Source organism: Arvicanthis niloticus, chromosome 1, assembly GCF_011762505.2.
Source record: "Arvicanthis niloticus isolate mArvNil1 chromosome 1, mArvNil1.pat.X, whole genome shotgun sequence".
NCBI classification, from domain to species: Eukaryota; Metazoa; Chordata; class Mammalia; order Rodentia; family Muridae; genus Arvicanthis; species Arvicanthis niloticus.
The window spans coordinates 27,700,723-27,719,387 of record NC_047658.1 but is presented as its reverse complement, the minus strand read 5'-3'; the positions used below and the strand labels follow the sequence as shown (position 1 = coordinate 27,719,387).

General features: G+C 44.8%; 1 protein-coding gene across 1 annotated transcript in view; it reads right to left on the bottom strand.

Annotated features, from left to right (window-relative positions):
- The window catches only part of Cyfip1 (cytoplasmic FMR1 interacting protein 1), an 88,625-nt gene extending 70,804 nt beyond the window's left edge, over window positions 1-17,821 (bottom strand). Inside the window, exon 1 of the mRNA XM_034506993.2 lies at window positions 17,565-17,821. The gene's annotated coding sequence lies outside the window, so the exon portion shown is untranslated. The remainder of the gene's footprint in view (window positions 1-17,564) is intronic.
- Window positions 17,822-18,665: the final 844 nt, after the last annotated feature.

The following is an 18,665-nucleotide window of genomic DNA, read 5'->3' as shown; positions in this document are numbered from 1 at the left end:
ATTCCTTCCTCAGAGGAACCTGACTACTCCTTAATTAAAGGGGGTCTATAAACTGGCTCAAGTCTGGAAACTGTTCACAGGTTGAGATTCCTTTTTACTATGATCCAAAAGGCCCTTACGAAAATGTTCCACAGGCTTGCATATAGCTTGATCTTACAGAGGCAATTCCTCTGTTGAAATTTGCTCCTTTCAGATGACATGAAACTAGCCAGCATAGATACCACAATATGAACATCCCACAGTAAAATTTAAATCACATATTTGGAATAACTCTTATTCCTGTTGGTGCTACCAATAAGCAATTGACAGTTTAATGACATAACCAAACACACAGATGTCCACCCCTTGGGTCTGGTCAGAACAGCACATCCTGTGTGAGCAGACAGACTAGGAGACGTCATATTAGGACAGTGCTAGATAAAACCAGCCCTCCTACAACCTTGACCTTGAACTTCTAGCCTCCAGAACGGTGAGCACGTAAGTTCCCACTGATCTGTGGTATTTTGTGTGACAGGTCTCACACACACACATACAGAGAATCACCCAGGCCGGGACCAGATGCCCTTGGATTGTCAGATAAAAAGAGCGTGCACTGGCATTTTGATAGTTAGGAGAACAATACATGTTTAATCTGCACTCAAAGATATGCTCCTGTAGTAAACAACCACCTGCTCAAGCTTGGCCTGTAAAGCCTGGTATTCCACATGTCCAAGCTATAGGTATTATAGTCTCCCCAGGCCCTGCACTGACCCACAAATAACCCTTAGCTATGTGGGTTAGCTGATTACGCAGAGTAAAGGATGCTTTGCTTCTCTGTGTTCTGCTGGCAGCAGCTCAGCCGTCACATTTGTTTCTAAATCCTACAATTCCTAAGTTACAAAAATTAATTGAAATCTGGTATCCGACCTGGTATTTTAATACATCATCAATTCCTTTTTGTTCTAGAGTGTTCTAAAATATCTTTTCAAATGATTTCCCAAGTTAATCACCGAGTATCTTCATGGCTCAGCAGAGTTTTGCTCTAAGAGGCTAGATGGTAATTTGCATAGAGCAAGTGTTCAGCATTCAGTGAGAGCTGCAGTCAGAGCTTGGAGCTATACACATGTTTGCTTACTTCACTGCCTGATAAAGGGACCACAGGTGAGCATCACAAGGCACCAAGAAAGATCAAGTAGCACCAGGGTATCATAGATAGAGACAAAGGCTGAGTGTCTTAGTATGCCCACAGAAAGGGAAGTAAGTGTTCATCATGTTGAAGGTGGCAAGGCTGCAGAGCATCTTCCTTCCCTCCACGTGTCACTCACTGACTCGTTAGACTCAAGTTCCTCAGTAAGTCCTTCTCACAGTCACTCCTATGGTGAAGTCATCCCAGTATACTGATAAGATAAGCAGATGCTCAAAGGCCCCCAGCTCAACTGAGAACTGGTGGGGTCAAGGCCAGGGTGAGCAGACAAAACCGGCCCAGGTCTAATGCTCAGGAAAGAGGCGGTTTAAGGCTGGAATAGCAGACAGATCCATAGGAGTTGCCAGCAGCACAAGAGTAAGAGCCCCATCCTTCTTCTCTGTTCTGGCCCCACTGAGTCCTGCAGATGCCAGTGGGCTGTGAGTGAGGTAGGCCCAGTGGATAAACACAAGGCATGTCCTAAACACGATGTCTCATGAGAGAACTTGTACCAACCTAGGAAATGCAAATTGGAACAGTTCCATCCAGCTCTGATGCTACACACTGTGATCCAAGCCCAGCATTTGCCTGCACACTGTGATCCAAGCCCAGCATTTGCCTGCACACTGTGATCCAAGCCCAGCATTTGCCTGCACACTGTGATCCAAGCCCAGCATTTGCCCGCACACTATGCTTTCTCCAAGGAAAAAGTGAAATGACTTTTGCAAAACTATAGTTAGACAAGCAGACAATTAACCACATTTTGAAAGAAAGAATGGTAAATAATTAAACTATTGTTTCTTTACAAAACAGATTATGACTTGATAATCTTCCCTGTCTCTGGGCAATTTCAGGCAGATAGCTCAGAACAGATGCTCTCCTGTTTAGTGCTGTCCTTGGAAACTCCAGGCTCACAAAAGCTTGTGGCACAAGCCTGTAACCAGGCTACTGGATTAAAAAGCAGGTGGATAACAAGTTCAAACTCAGCCTGCGCTACAGAGTAATTTCAAGGCCAACCCAGGTAATCTGTTAATCCTGAGATTCACTAGAGAAAATCAGTTCCACCATTTTGAGCCAAATTTGAAGAAAGCTTTATTGAATACTGACCAAGATGGATTTTGGTCAGGGCCACCACCTGGAATTCCTAGCTGAGTGGCCCCGAGACACATGTTGTAGGGGCTTTTATAGACAGAAACATAGAAACACCACACTTTCCCGTGAGGCTTTGTTATTTTCCAAGAACTACAACCGCCATCCCAGGAGGTTACAAGTTAATTTTGGGTATTACAAACTTAGCAAGACACTGTCTCAAAAATTAAACAAACGAACAAACAAACAAAAGTTCCTGGGCTATGAGCTGCAAAAAGAATAAAACTCAGAACCCAAGACTGAGGTTCAACCTGCTTGCCAACACAATACTAGGAGACCAAGAAGGACAAAAGAAACAGTGAGTCTAGGTATACGCTCAATTGGACAGCAACCCCAGGGGTCATGGGATCCCATCAAGAGAACCAGCCAGAGAGAATATTTTAAGGGTGACCAGACAGGCATTGAGGATCAATGTCAGGTCTTCTGGCCTTCACGGGCACTGTACTTACTGTGATATGCTTACATATATGCAGGCAAAACAATCACACACATGAAACAAAAAGTTCGTTTTTTAAAAAGGCCATCCACATATGTGGGTCTAAGTATGAGGGTAGGCTATGAAACTAGAAGGAGACCAAGGAAGGGGAAAGAGGTGTTTCTAAGAAAGCAGGGAGGCCAATAAGACACAGGGGACAGAAGCAGAAAGGAGACTACTGGGAAGTCACGCAGAGAGACTGGGGAGGAAGGAATGGGGAGGAAGACCAGCAAAACCAAACTGTGTCTGAACGCCATGATGAAACCTAGTACTTCGCATAGTAACTTATAAAACAAAAAGGAAGGAGTGTGCTTGCCTAACTATAGCACACGCAGAAGATAAAGGATGACATGTTCCTGCTAACATATGCAAGGTGTCCCCCGACTTTCTTCCTCTTCTATATGAAAATGAAAGCCCTTCTCAGAAAGGCGGAAATGTCCAGTTTCAAACTTGTAAGAAATCACTTCTAAAGCCTGTCTAATTGAATTGTTCCTTTTTCTCCCATGTGTTAAAATGGCTAAACACGGAACTAAGTCAGATTAAGCAAGGCTTAATCTGTCGCCACTTTTATCATAGATGTAACTGGTATGACAAAGTGGGTAAGATGCTTATAACTAAAAACCATCAGGCCAAATGTGGAGGTGCACATCTTTAATCCCAGCACTCAGGAGGCAGAGGCAGGCAGATCTAAGTTCCAGGTCAGCCAGGCCTACAGGATGGAGACTCTGTCTCAAAACACCGAATGAATAAACAAGCAAGCAAGCAAAGGAACTGGAGAAATGGCTCCATGGGTAACAGCACTTGCTGCTGATGCAGAGGACCCAGGTTCAGTTCCCAGCACACACGTGAGAAGTCACAATGGCTATAACTTCAGCCCCAGGGGAATCTGATAATGTCCTCTGGCTTCAGCAAGCACTACACACATATACATAAAATAAAAATAAATAAAATCTTAAGAACCAAAACAACAGACCCTCATCTAGTGCTACTAAAGAAGAAATTCACTTTTAGTACCCAAAAGTTCCAAATTTCAGCTTCTAAAGCAGGAACTCAAAAGTTCAAAAGAGCAGCTCCAACAACAAATAAACCAATCTGGCTTGCAATATTACAGGGATGAAGCAATGAAACCGTACATGTCCACGTACCACACGCATTGGCCCTCATCCTCAGTTGGCAGTCACTCCAGCCACTCCCATGACACTGTGCTCTCTTTGCCCCACCCCAACCCATGCTTGTACACTAGGCTTCATGACACTGCCCCAAGCAGCCTGCGCACAAAGAAGGCGGGGTCACTCCAAACTGCCATTCTTCCTTTCTATTTTAACTGTGTAACGCAGACTTCTGATTGTGTCACTCTCCAATAGCTTTCTCTGCCCACAGCTGTGTTGTCCAATCCATGTTCTGTGGAATCCATGGAAACAAGTACAAATCTCTTTTGTCTACTTCTTTCATTCATTCATTCATTCATCCATTCATTCAGTGTGTGTGCATGTGTGGCCATGTGCATGTGTCTCTCTTGCTGTCTCTGCACTCAGCTAGCATATGTAATCCCATCATTCCATGCCAGATACAGCCCATAAGTTTCTAAGCTATGTTCCTGCCGTTCCCATTGCTCCTAGTATATCTCTCAGAAAGAAAACAGGAGCAAAACTCCAGTGGCTGACCAATTTGATGATGCTTGGATAATTGGCATGGGTCTCCCTGTGGGAACAGGGGTGGGCTTCTTACTATACCATTAGAACTATTCCTCCCATTGTGGTCTCTTGTGCTTAGGAGAACAGTGATACCCCAGACACCGAGGCTAGCAGCGACCAGAATAGACTGCTAGGAAGTCTTCATGTACAAAAAGCAGAAGCTGAATCTTGAGGCATCAAGTAGATTGCTACAGAGCCCACCGAGCAGCTCGGAGGCCAGCATGGGTTCCCAGGGCTCCTTTTAACCCACGGACCACCTCTACAGCCTTGACTCAGGGGACAGCCTGTGCCAGCCTGAATACTCAGAACTACAGTGCATCTGCTCCACTCAGAAGAGTAGGCATATAGTCATGCACCAGACACCACCCTGAGAGCATAACCAAGCACCCTATGCTCATTGCTGCAGAAGTTATGTTTTCTCCAGGAAGGAACTACCTGTTGCCTGTCACTACCAGGCTATATATCTATCTGCAAGCCCCTATACTCAGCAAGCATACAGCTAAGGATGCCATCCTGCACACAATCGATACTCCTCAGTCTCCTGAGTAGTCTAAGAAAGCAAGTGGATCTCTGTGAGTTCAAGGCCAGCCTACTCAGTGTTTTCCAGGACAGCCAGGATTCTACCTGCCTCAAAAATAAAATAAAATAAAAGAAAGCACCCTGCACAAGCCATGGGAAGCAAGCTGTAAGTAGCACTCCTCTCTGGCTTTTGCTTTGGTTCCTGCCTCCATATTCTTGCCTTGAGTTTCCTGCCTGACTGCCCTCAATGATAAGACTGTGACAGGAAATGAAAGCCAATAAACCCCTTCCTCCCCAGATTGCTTTTAGTTATGGTGTTTTGTCACAGGACTAGAAAGCGAACCAGTAAAGTCATCTGTCCCTGGCAATCACACTACCGGTACACACCCTTTTTGCCTTGTCCTTCCTCTTACCCAGAAAATGCAGAGATACCTAAAGGCCAGAGGAACGGAGCCAATTACACATTCTTTCCCAGACCCTCCTCCTTGCAAAAGGTATTTAACCTCAGGCCCGCCCTGAGGGAACTGGGGTATAGTTTTCATATACTTTTCTCCATGACAATAAGCATCTTAAGACCACACACTGTTTCTCTTCTTCAAAATCTGCTGTGGAGAACAGTGGAGCAGGTCTTGATCCACAGAGCCATGGCCTAATCTCACTCAGAAGAACTCTCTGCGTCCCCAGCCATGGAGACCACCAACCCAGGCAAGCAAGCGGAGCCAGCCGTGACAAAGCCAAGAGAGCCGCTTCGGAGGGACACAGCCAGAGTGTCTCTCTCCTTTTCTCCCCCTTCGGCTATGGGCCAATCTAGCCTGTACGCCCCCACTTTGTTCTCAGCCCAGCGGTGCCTGGGGGCCCAAGAGCCTGAGAACCAGACGAGCTGTCTGCAGCTCCCTAATAGACCTCAGACTGCACTCACCCCCCAGCAGGTCTGGCTTCACATAGCCCAGTGCCCACCCGGTGCCAGCGTGGGGAGAACACAGTCAAATTCCTGCACCTCTGTCCCCACGAGAGGCCCTAGCCCCATGGTGAGACAGACACCTCCGGACCCACACATCAACCCAACAATAGGTCCCACACACACATAACCCAACAGGGCAGGTGTACTCACGCTGGGACCAGCAGGCAAGGCAAACTTAGATCACTGTCATGCTATGATCCAGTAGCCGAACAGCATCTAATGAAAGAAAGCATTGCAAACTATGTACCTGACAAGGGGTTAATAAAGACTATAAGGGACTCAGGCAATTTAACAACAGAAAAGCAAATCATTCCATTTTGAAATGGACAAAGGATATTTAGGCAAGGACACATGGGTATTTCTCAAAAGAAGTTATACGAACAGCATCAGTAATCATCGAGGAAATATGAATCAAAACCACAATGGGGGAGGGTTTCCCCGCTTCCCGAGGGAATGGCCATTATTAAAAAGAAAAATACTGCTGAGTATGTAGAGACATGAGAATCCTTAGATGTCAGTGAGCCGGTCCAGTCACTATGGAAAAGTATAAAGTTCCTCAAAAAAATAGGTCTACCACAAGATCCAACAATTCCAGTATTTATCCAGTATTAAGGAATCAAAACTACTGTCAAAAAAGGAACTAGAATCCTGCTTATTTTTATCACTACCTATAATAACTGCTCTTCAATCTGCATTTCTCTTACTGCCTCTATGACTGGGCACATTCTTACACATTCCTATACAGTAGCCAGTTTGTGTCCTGCAGCCCCACCCCTTTTCAAAGACTTGTTGGTGTGGGCTGGCTGCTGCTTTGCTTTGAGTCCTCCTCTTCACTCACTCATGAAGTCACTCACTACACTTCTGACATTACGACTTTGGCAGAACTGCAGCAAACTTGTTTCCAGGTCAAGCTATTTGCTTTTCCATTTTGCTTGCTTTTTCGGAAATGTAACTTCTGTTTTCTTGGGGGGGGGGGGAGCTGGGGAGCTAGAGACTGAACTGAGGAGATATTGCAAGGTCTAAAGCTTTTACCATGCCAAATGTTTCAGCCTTCCACTCTGGAATTTCCTCTTTCATTTCTAAATTTACCAAACAGTGCCAGCCCTGGGTCTGGGGAGGAAGTGGTTTCTAATAGTCCATAACTCAGCAAACTGTTGATGTCACCCCCAGGAGCCAAAAAAATCTCTCATGTCAGACAGTATTAAGGTAATGAGTAATACCAGAGAATTAATTTAAAAGTAAAATTTGGATCGAAGTTCAATAAATAGATGATGAAGTGTGTGTGTGTGTGTGTGTGTGTGTGTGTATTTATATAGTCTATGTGATGTCCTGGAATGTTCTCTAATGTTGTGATAAACACCATGAAAATAAACGTAGGAGGAAAGGGTTTATGTAAGTTCCAGGTACCAGTCCATCACTAGCAAAGGTCAGGCAGGACTCAGGCAGAGCAGGAATCTGAAGATAGGAACTAATGCAGAGACTGTGGGGGAATTCCACTCACTGGTTTGTTCCCTATGAATTACTCAGCCTGTTTTCTTGACTGCTCAGGGATGGCCCCTCAGTGGACTGGGCCCTCCCAATTAGTCAATGCTCAAGAAAATGCCCCACAGACAAGCCCACAGACCAATACCATGGAGATAATTCAACAAAGACTCCCCCTCTGCAGATACATTCAAGCCTGATAGTCAAGGTGACAGAAACTAATGAGCACAACTGTAAAAATTAAAACACACACAAAAATTCTACCTATTTAGTGGACAAATAAAGCAAAGACGGTTCTCCAAGGAAGTACAGATGATCAATAAATATTTTTAAAACAACTGATTATCTTCAGCCATCAGAAAAATGTGTATTAAAGCTACTCTGAAATTCCATCTCACCCCAGTCAGAATGACTACCGTCAAGTTAAAAAAGATGAGGAGTGCCAGAGATGACTCAGTGGATAAACACACACCCCCCTCCTACCAAAGAGCCAAGTTCCATTCTCAAACACCCAAGTCAGGCAACTGACAGCCACCCCCACCTACAGCTCTAGAGGATCCAATACTTTCTTCTGGTCTCTCTAGGCAGGTGTATATACCATAATTAAAAATAAATGAAACTTGCAAGAGGACAGCAAATGCCATTGAGGATGTAGGGGAAGAACCCATTTTTATAGTTGATGGCAATACCCAACTGTTATAGACACTTGCACATCCGTCTTTACCGCACCTCCTTCACAACATTCAGGAAACAGAATTAGCCCAGATATCACCCATTTACAGAGTAAAAGATAATAAAAACAGGCCGTATATACACAATGGAATTTTATTGAGCCATTAAAAAAAAAAAAAAAAGATTGCAAAATCTGCAAGAAAACGGAGCGGCAAATTTCTTTCTTGTTCCTTGAGAATTTCACATAACATGTTTTTATTACATTCACCTACAACCTACCCCCGAGGTTCCACCCTCACCTCCTTGCCCTGCCGCTAGCTTTCTTGTTTTGTTTAAAATAACCCATTGACTTGAGCCAGAGCTGCCCACATACTCCTGGGTGTGGGGCCATCCACTGGAACATGGTCAACATACCAGGAGTCACACCTTTAAAGCAAAATGATTTTCCCCCAGAATGAACCAACCACCCATTACTCAGTTACCAGTAGAGGCTTATGAACCCCTCACTCTGTGCTAGAATGTTGACTGGCTCGATCTTGTATAGGCTTTGTGCAGACAACCACAGTTACTATGAGCAACTGCAAAGCCTTAGATTAAGTTAAGTAACTCAGGCTCAGAAATACAAATACCACATGATCTCTTGCATCTGGATATCATAGCTTCTAAAGGCTTTATGTGTGGCCAGGCTACAATGGCACAAGTACATCTTTAATTCCTCCCAGCATTTAGGAGGAAGACGCAGGTGGGTCTTTGCATTTGAAGTCAGCCTGGTCTACAAAGCAAGTTCCAGGACAGCCAGGGCTACACAGAGAAATCTTGTTTGGGGTTTGGGTTGGGGGAATGTTTGTGTGTGGGAGAGAATAAGTGTGAGAGCCTAGAGAATGAGAAAGAGGCCCATGAGACAGTACAAAAGAAGTGAACCGGATGCTGAAAGCAACAAAACACATGGGCTATGGAAGGGGAGAGGGGATGACTGGGGAAGACGGGTACAGCAAGAAAAGTAGGACAGGGAAGTGGGGGTTCACAGCTTCTCATAGCTTGTACACTTGAATAGTACAGTCTCTTCTCAGCTAGATTCCAGAAGACAAGCAACTCAGTGTACCCCCACAAAAGGAACACTGACCCAATCTCTGTAGGAGATGGCAGTTCTCTAAAACACAAGTTATTAAAATACCAAGAATCACCTCTGTGACAACTATCTAGGAAGTTATGGTCAAAGTCAAATTCTAGTCTAGATGTAGCTATGATGGTAATCTTTAAATGAGATAAATATTAAAGTTAGCCAACTTTAAGCAAAGCAGACTACCCCAATTTAGATGGAACTCATCCAATGAGCTAAAGAGAAAGAACACCAACAGCCCCCAAGAAAGAGGGAATTTTGCTTGTGCATGGTCTTTGGTCTCAGACTGCATGCAGCATTTAAGTATTCTGTGAGGTTTCAGTCTAGTCTGCTCTGCAAAATCTCGACCTACCAATCTCCACAGCTGTGTGAAGTAACTCCTTAAAGTTGATCTCAGTGTTTCTGTGTGCCTCCCCCCAGCCCACGTGCATACCCTATTTATTCTGTTTTTCTGGAGAACCCAAGCTATAACGCTGATTATTACCATCCCACCCCCACTCCTGCAATCAAAGCAAACAAGAAAACGCAAACGGGTCTGTACAAAATCCTTCTGAGTCTGGTGTGTGGGACAGAAACAAAGCTGGATTCCGACAGTGTGCTCACAATCAACCATCTCTGAAGGTAGCTGACCCCAGGGAGCTAAGAGGAGAAGTGGCTTTCCAGCTCCCAGTCTGTAGAGGCTGCTGCATGGTTTGTGGGTGGTAAGCAAAAGAACATGTTTTAAAATGGAAGACCTCTAGGCTGGGGTGCAGCTTAGTGCTGCAGCAGCACCAAGTAAGGCTCTGGGCGTGTGATTCTCAGGCAGGACAAAAAGGCAGGTTTAAATGACGGGTGCATAAGAATGGAGACCCTCACTCCAGAGTCACCAGCTGAAATTCAAGAATTCTAGCACAATGCACATTTGCTGTGAAGGCTATGGAAACAGAGACAAGGCTTCCTTTATATAGAGAATGTTAAAATAGCAACGAACCAGGCTTAATGTGTATGACCTTCAACAGATGTTCTAAATTCATTTATCTTGTTAGGACAAATACACTGACCAAAACCAATTTAGGGAAGAAAGAGCTTATCTGGCTTACAATTCCAGCTTACAATCTATTGTTTCAGGGAAATCAAGTCAAGAACCGAAAACATCACATCTATACAGTCAAGCACAGAGACAGAATGAACGCATGGACCCTTGCTTGCTTGCTCTCAGCTAGCTCTCTCTATTTTCCCTGAGTAGGGAATGGTACCACCCATAATAGTCTAAGTCTTCCAGCATCAATTGACAATTAATATAGTAGTCCTCCACAGACCTGCCCATAACTTGATCCAGATACCTGCTCACTACAACTCCCTTTCTCAGGTGGCTCCAGGTTAGTCAAGTTGACAAACCAATCAGCACAGTAGGGCCTCACTTTTATCCTGGATATTGTCTGGGAATCACAGGAAAAAAAAAAAAAAAAACCTAACTCTGTACATCTCATATGGCTATTGTAAGGGCAACTAAGCATCTCTCTCTTAACCCTTGTACTAAATATCCATGTAAAAATTTTCTTTTAATAAATTGCAACCTCTGCTTCATACTAGCCAGACTCGATATTTTGGTAAGGAACTGGTTTTACCTGAGTCAAGAGCCCAAAACTATTAAGAGGATTCAGTGTAGAGATGTGCCTTAACTTGGTTCCCACTGACAATTCTTCAGACCAAAGTCTTCCTTTATTCAGTGGCTTTAAGAAAAAATCCGATATTCATGCCAACTGTCCTATCCTGGACAAGGACTCACAAGCAATCACATTCAGGAATGAAAACCTCTACTTTCTGACTATCAGTTTTTCTTCTCTGTGGAACAAAATCCCTGCATGAACTTGGGGAATACAAAGAGCTTGACAAGTTTGGCCAGGACAATACCTGTGACATGAATACAAATCACAGGCATTCTGGATTCAGGGTCATTACAGCTATCACTGTCCATCTGTCTCATTCATAACTAAAAACCTTGGAAGCTGAAGTTCAGTGTCCACCATTTCTGCCTTCACTGCCAGGTATGAAGAAGCAATCATATTAAAGTCGGCTGAGGAGCAGCTAGAAAGAACTACAAGTTTTTGTTAGGCTCACCCACCCCTAAGCCCTGCCTCCCTCCTAGAAACTGAAGGACACAACATAGTTTCTTTGGGACCACCCCCTCAGAAGCTGCTAATGAAAATCTTTTTAAAATCTTACAAATACAAATGTTGTGTTTAAAGTATTCTGGAAGCCTTATATTAGATAATTTGCAACCAAGGCAACACCTGTGTTACAAAGGCTGCTGGTAGCCATCACTTCTCCATGTAACAAGAACAAATACTAAAATAAATCACAATATTGCCTAATTCACATTCACATTCAATAGACAAGACGTTCAAATTGAAAGGCAGAGACATACAAAATGGTTTTAAACCATTTTAAAATCCAAAGGAGCCAACTACTTAGTGTCCACGAGAAACTTAAAGACACAGGAAGTGAAACAAAAGAATGGAAAAGGATACACCAAACAAGCATGGTTCAATATGCTCTTAACCTTGGACTCAGGAGGCAGAAGCAAGTGGCTCTCCATGAGTTCAAAGCCAGACTGGTCTACATAGTAAGTGCCAGGCCAGCCAAAGTTACATAGTAAGACCCTGTCAGAAGAATAGCAAAGATACAAAATAAAAAGCAAAACCAAAAAATAATGGGAGTGACTATTCTGATAAAGAAAAGGCACTTGAAAATAATAATAATAAAAAAATATTACTGAAAGAAACATAGCCATACATTGTGGCACTTGCTGGGCACCCCATCATCATTTAGAAGGCTAAAGCAAGTCGATGACTGTGTGTCTGAGACCATCCTAGGCTACCTAATGATATCAGACTAGCCATGGCCTTGGCAGGGTGGAGATGAGGGGACATTATAAAAGTCAATCACAATCCAGCATCGTGATATAACAATTACAAACATACAGATACCTTACAACCCAGTCAACACATGCAGCTACCGGTGACAAAGAGAAAATCCTTGGTTGCATAAAATAGTTATTAAAAGAATTCTCAACAAAGCAGCACAATGTAAAACAACAGAGGCTCTGCCAGAGCCTGACATATACAAAGGCGGATGCTCACAGCTAACCACTGAACTGATCACGGGGTTCCCAATGGTGGAGTTAGAGAGAACACTGAGGAACAATACCAACCAACCAGAGCTCCCAGGGTCTAAACCACCAGCCTGGGAGCACATAGGGAGGGACCCATGGCTTCAGCTGTATATGTAGGGGAGGATGGACTTGTAGGGCAAAGGTGGGAGAAGAAGTCCTTGGTCCCGTGAAGGCTGGATGCCCCAGTGTAGGGGAATTCTAGGGCAGGGAGGTGGGTGCACATCCTGATAGAAGCAGGAGGAGGGATGATGGGGTAGGGGGTTTCTGGGGAGGGGGGGATGGGGAAAGAGAATAACATCTGAAATGTAAATAAAATATCCAATAAAAAAATTAATTTCAGGCTGGGTGGTGGTGGCGTACACCTTTAATCCCAGCACTTGGGAGGCAGAGGCAGGTGGATTTCTGAGTTTGAGGCCAGCCTGGTCTATAGAGTGAGTTCCAGGACAGCCAGAGCTACATAGAGAAACCCTGTCTCAAAAAACAAACAAACAAACAAACAAACAAAATTTAATTTCAAAAAAAAAGAAAGAAAATTAGCATGCAAACTGTTACTACTGAACTATTTAGGCTCCTAAATCATAAGCCAATCTAATAAATCTCTTTTTACAACCCTATATACTCTAGAAGAACAGAACCCTAATTTATCCTTAGCAGTTGCTACTAAGTGAAGTAGGTCAAAAAACATGTTTTACACAGACACTGAGGGCGAGGGGGACTGAGAGGCTAGCTAAAGTCAGGAAGGCACCCTGTTGTAATACTGACTCAACAGATATGCCTGAGGGTCTAACATTTGGAGGACAGTATTTTGTATATTTTTTTTTCTAATTTTTAATCTTGCAAACTTAAGGATCTGATGATTGAACTCAACACCTGGCTTTCCGTATAATCTTGGACTCCTATGTCATCTGTCGATTCTTCATCCACCAAGTATAAGTGACAGCTGCATCTATTTCGAGGACTGTGCAAATAATATGTGAGCTGAGAAGTCAGCAAACTGTAGGACATTGGTTTTTTTTACATAAATAATTTTACTGGCAGACAGCCACACCCACTCATTTTCCACGAGGCTCTATTGCTACAGCGTGTAAACAACAAGGCCCACAGAACCCAGACTACTCATGTTCTGCACCTTTACAGGAAAAGGAACACTGGCTTACAATGATGCCCAAAACATAGGATGTAATAAGACAGTGAGCACAATTTCCCTTCTCTCTCTGGATCAGGATGTAGCTCTCAGCTACTGCTCCAGTGCCATGCCTACCACAACATCCCTGCCACGATAATGGGCTAAACCTCTGACACTTGTAGGCAAGCCTCCCCACCAACCCCCACCCCCGATTAAATCCAATTAAATGTTTTCCTTTGTAAGAGCTGCTTCTGCCGTGGTGTCTCTTCATACCAATACAACAGTGAGACACCTTCAGAACAATGAACTTGAGCATGTACTCAAGGATACAAACACAAGACCAACTGGAGTGGACATAAATGTTCAAACACAATGTCAGGCTCAAAAGGGATGACTCAGTGATTCAGAGCATTGGCTCCAGAGGACCCAGGTTCAATTCCTAGCACCCACATGGCAGCTCATAGCCATCTATGACTCCTGTCCAAGGGATCCAATGTCATCTTCTGGCACCAGGTACACATGTGGTGCACAGATACTCGTGTCGGATACCCAGAAGACTAATCAAATACATTATAATACACCCGCACTAAAGACTACAGTTGTACACTGCCTACCCATGTTTTAGTCAGTGATCACGGCACTCCTAGAACTCTGATGTAGTGATGGAATTGTGTAGATATACATTAGAATATATCACTATAGTTTGAGCAATACATGACTGTATTATACAATCAATAGAAAGAATTACTGAACTCTCTGTATATAGAAACGTTTAAGGAATTCCAGGATTGTTACCCAGCTGAGCATCAGTGAGTGAAAATGTGTAACACATGGGATGCAGCCGGTGTTACAGAAACTCCTATTCCAACAACAGAGGCTAAAGCCAGAGCAGAATGTTTCAGTACATATACAGTTGTATATAGTTCTGAACTATTTAAAAAATTATCGAGGTGGAGTTTGTCAATTTTCTCACCTTTAAAAGTACTAGTTCAGGCTAGGTTGTATTTTATTTCTGTAATGTCAGCACTCAAGGAGCTGAGATAGAGAGGAAGGGTGGTAGTCACACCTCCAATCTCAGCAGTCAGAAGGTGGAGACAGGAGAATCAGGTGTTCAAGCCCCTTCCCCTCCCTACACAAAAAAAGGCTAATGTAGAAGGACCACGAATTCAAGGCTGTCTGGACCACATAATGAAACCCTATCTCAAAGGGAATGGGAGGGTGAAGACGGTTCTTCAATTAAGCTTTTTCAAGAGGACCTAGGTTCAGTTCCCAGTACCCACATGGATGCTCACAGTAGCCTTTAACTCCTGTTCCAAGAGATCCAAAGTCATCTTCTGGTCTCCACAGACTCCTGCATGAATGTGGTGCACACAAACTCATGCAGGCAACAACAAATATACACAAGTCAAATATGTATTTTAAAAGCTTTTTTTGAAATGAAAAGATAAAGGGAAAGAGAGAAGAAATAGCATTTTAGTCTTCCTTCCAGGCAGTATCCAGAACTACATTTTTTTTCCTTTTTAAAGAAGTACTTATTTATTATTTGTGTATGGTGTGTGTTCATGGGAGGGGGTATGTATTTGGGTATAAATCACCATGTCCTTGTGGACATCAGAGAACAATTTTCAGGAGTTAGTCCCTTCCTTCCACTGTGGGTTGTAACTCAGGTTGTCAGACTTATGTGCCACCTATACCCACTGTGTGCCACCTATACCGACTGTATGACACCTATACTCACTGTGTGCCAACTATACCCACTGTGTGCTAACTATAACTACTGTGTGACACCTATACCCACTGTGTTGCATTTATATCCACTGTGTGACACCTATACCCACTCTGTGACAACTATACCCACTGTGTGACACCTATACCCACTAAGCCACCCCACCTTCCCAAGGCTCTACTTTTCAAAGCATTAGCTTTACATCTTAATATTTGAGTAGCGGTTTTGTAACACAAATAATATTACATGTAGTATCATACATTTTTCACTTAATGGTATTTGGCTGGTAAAACACTTTGGATGCAGCCTGGTCTACAGAGTGAGTTCCAGGACAGCCAGGGCTGCACAGAGAAACCCTGTCTTGAAAAACCAAAAAAACCCACTTTGGATGGCCTTAAATGTAGCGACCCCCTCCCCAACGCCCCCCCCCCAACACTATTTACTGAGAGCATAGAACCATCTTAAATGCAGACTCCAAGATTACCACAGGACTTTCTGAAGGAAGCAAAATAGCACTATAAAAAGATCAGCGGTTGCCAAGAGTTGACGGCATGAGAAAGACCTAACTTCAAGGGACACAGGAAAGAAAATCTTGAGGTGATAGGAACCGGTTCTGCATCTTAATGATAGCGGCAGTCAACACTCCAAAGCATGAATTTTACTATATGTAAACTTAAAAATACGTAAGTGCCGGGGAGACGGCTCAGTGGATAACCACCCGCCACACAAATATATGAGTACAGGAGTTCAGATCGCCAGAACCACATAAATGCCAATGGGTTTAGCAACCTCCCTGAAGTCCCAGTGCTTCCAAGGTGGAGATAGGGGATCTCCGGTGCAAACTGGCTATCAAGACTAGTCCAATCAGTGAACTCTACGTTCAGCTGAGAGACCTTGTATCAAAGAATGAGGTAGAAAATTCCAAATCAGCCTTGGGCCTCTACATGCACATGCAAACACATTCACACACCTGTGCACCCACATATAAGAACACGCATAGCACACACACACACACGTTTATTTAAAAAAAAAAAAAAAAAAACCTTAATACACACTTCCTCAAATACACAAATACTTAGTGATGTATTTTCTTAGAGGGACTTTTCAACTGAAGCATTTTATCAGTGTTACAGTGAAGATGCTGTTCAGGGAAGAGGGCAACAGAGAAACCTTCCCCACAACATCCCTACTGAATTCTTAAAATGCATGTCTGCAGTAGCTTACATGTACTTAAAAACGGAATTAATTCTTTCAGGCTATGTGCCTGTAGGCTTTTTATTAAGAACCACTAGGATCGTCAGAATTAGGGGAGTGCTGGTGGTATTCAGGCATACCACCGGTTTCTTGTGCTTCAACTTCCAGCCAACAAACTTGGCCAGGATCTACGAGCAATACCCCCACCTTGGCAAGCACTGATCTCAGTAACAATACCTACAGTAGTACCCCCGTATCAGTGGTGCTTCAAACACGACTCAACTAAGAGATCTGTTAGCAGACAACCAAGAGAAATCTCTAGGCTCACCTTGTACTGTCCCATGTAACATGCGGATTGCCTGATGCTTCCCTCTGCCTAGCCCCCTCAGCAATCCCCAGTTGCAAATCTCTTCCTTCTTTTCTCACACTCATGAAATGCTGCAAATTACGCAGATGCTTTAGGCTTAAAGTACAAAATTCGGTGTGAATATGCGGCGGCGCACTACTGCTCCTGAACAATCCCGTTTCCTTAACAAAGCCCAAAATGCCTCTCTCCAAGAATCTGAGAACGGACTTCCCTAGACTACACTCTCCTTCCTTTCCTCTGAGGGCAGAACCATGGTGGACTCAAAACAAACATGGTTTGTTTTGCCGCTTTAGTGCAACATTAACTAGCCGTCGCTCCTTACTTTTCAACCAGTAAAATACTAAACATTAACGTTGTCTCTTCCTCTTTGGAACTAAACCTCGTGCCGGAAGCGCGAGATCTGGGATCCTCCGGGATCCAAGGATCCAGGGTGAGTCCGGGCGGGGGTGCGGGGGCTCGGGGGTTCGGGACGCGGGGGCCGGGCCACCGGAGTGCAGGTTGCGCACCGCCGAGGGAACAGGGAATCAGCACTGGGGAGCCCACGGCCCGGGGATTCTGGAATGTGATTCCGGGGAGGGAGCCCTTGGAGCCGCCGAGCTGGGCCGGGAGTCCCGGGCTCCGGAGCCGCCGTGCAGAGACCGGGAGACTCCAGAGCCCAGGAGGCAATCCCGGGAGGCCGTGCGGTGCGCCGAGGCCGTCTGCAGGCTCGCCCCACCGGACTACGAGTGGAGCAAGGACCCCGAGGCCAAGCGACCGCCCTTACCTGGTCTGCGCCGCCTTCGGTTGTCCAGGGCGGGCCCCGGGAGCTTTCCAACCCCAATGAGTCACTTGGGCGGGTCGGGAATGCACCAGGAAACACCCGGCCTCCTCCCCTTCCTCCGGGGCGGCGCTCCGCGGCTCGGCCTCTTCCTCCCGGCGCTCCTCCCTCCTCCCGCTGGCTGCTTTGGGTCCCGCTCCTCCAGGCTGCCCCGGTCGGCCCCCGAATCTCCCGAAGTCTCCCGTCCCGTAGCCCCGCCTGCCGCCGCCTGCTGCTCAGGTCACCGCAGCAAAGGAGGCCGGGATTTGCTTGGTGGGCTCCACCCGTCAAGCCGGCTGGGAGAGGATGGAGACTCAGCTCCACACTACCAGGCTCACCAGCTTCCCAAGTTTTCCGTGATTTGGGGGACCTCTACTGAGGCTAAGACCAGATGAAGAAAGAATTCCAGGACTAGCCAATATAGAGCTGGAAATCTCACTAAAGATATATTTTTTTAAAGTCCTTCATTTTATTTTGTGTATGAACGTTTAGCTTGCTTGTGTGTCTGTGCACCGCGAGAGTGCCTGGTGCCAACAAAGGTCCAAAAAGGGCGTTGGATCCCCCAGTAACTGGGTGTGAGCCAGTGAGCCAATACACGGGTTATGGGAATCGAACCTCAATTTTCTGCAAGAACAACGGGTTGGTTCATTTTACTATAACTTGTACTCAGTGTTGGTGAGAAGCCTCGGTGAATCCATGAGTGATGAGCTTATCTTCCTCCGCATGTCCTCCGAATTTTCACTGCCTTCCTGTCCTGCCTCTGGTTGAACTTCAAAAACCACAGAAGGTACAACCATGGCAGAGAAGGGGTTCGTATACGTGTTACATGGTGGGAGCAGTGTATACACTCCAGACCCAAGTAAAAACCCCCTCTGGCCCCTGAAGTAACAGTGCTACCATCTCATCTGCCTTCTGAGGACCGGCAAACATAAGTTCAGACTCCTAGGAATGGCTGACAAAAGAAAAACTGACTTGAGTTTGTTCTCCTCCAACCCCAAGAAAAACAAGGGACAGGTTAAGTAACATACATCATAATGCTGAACTTAGGAGAAAAGTAGTTCCAAACTT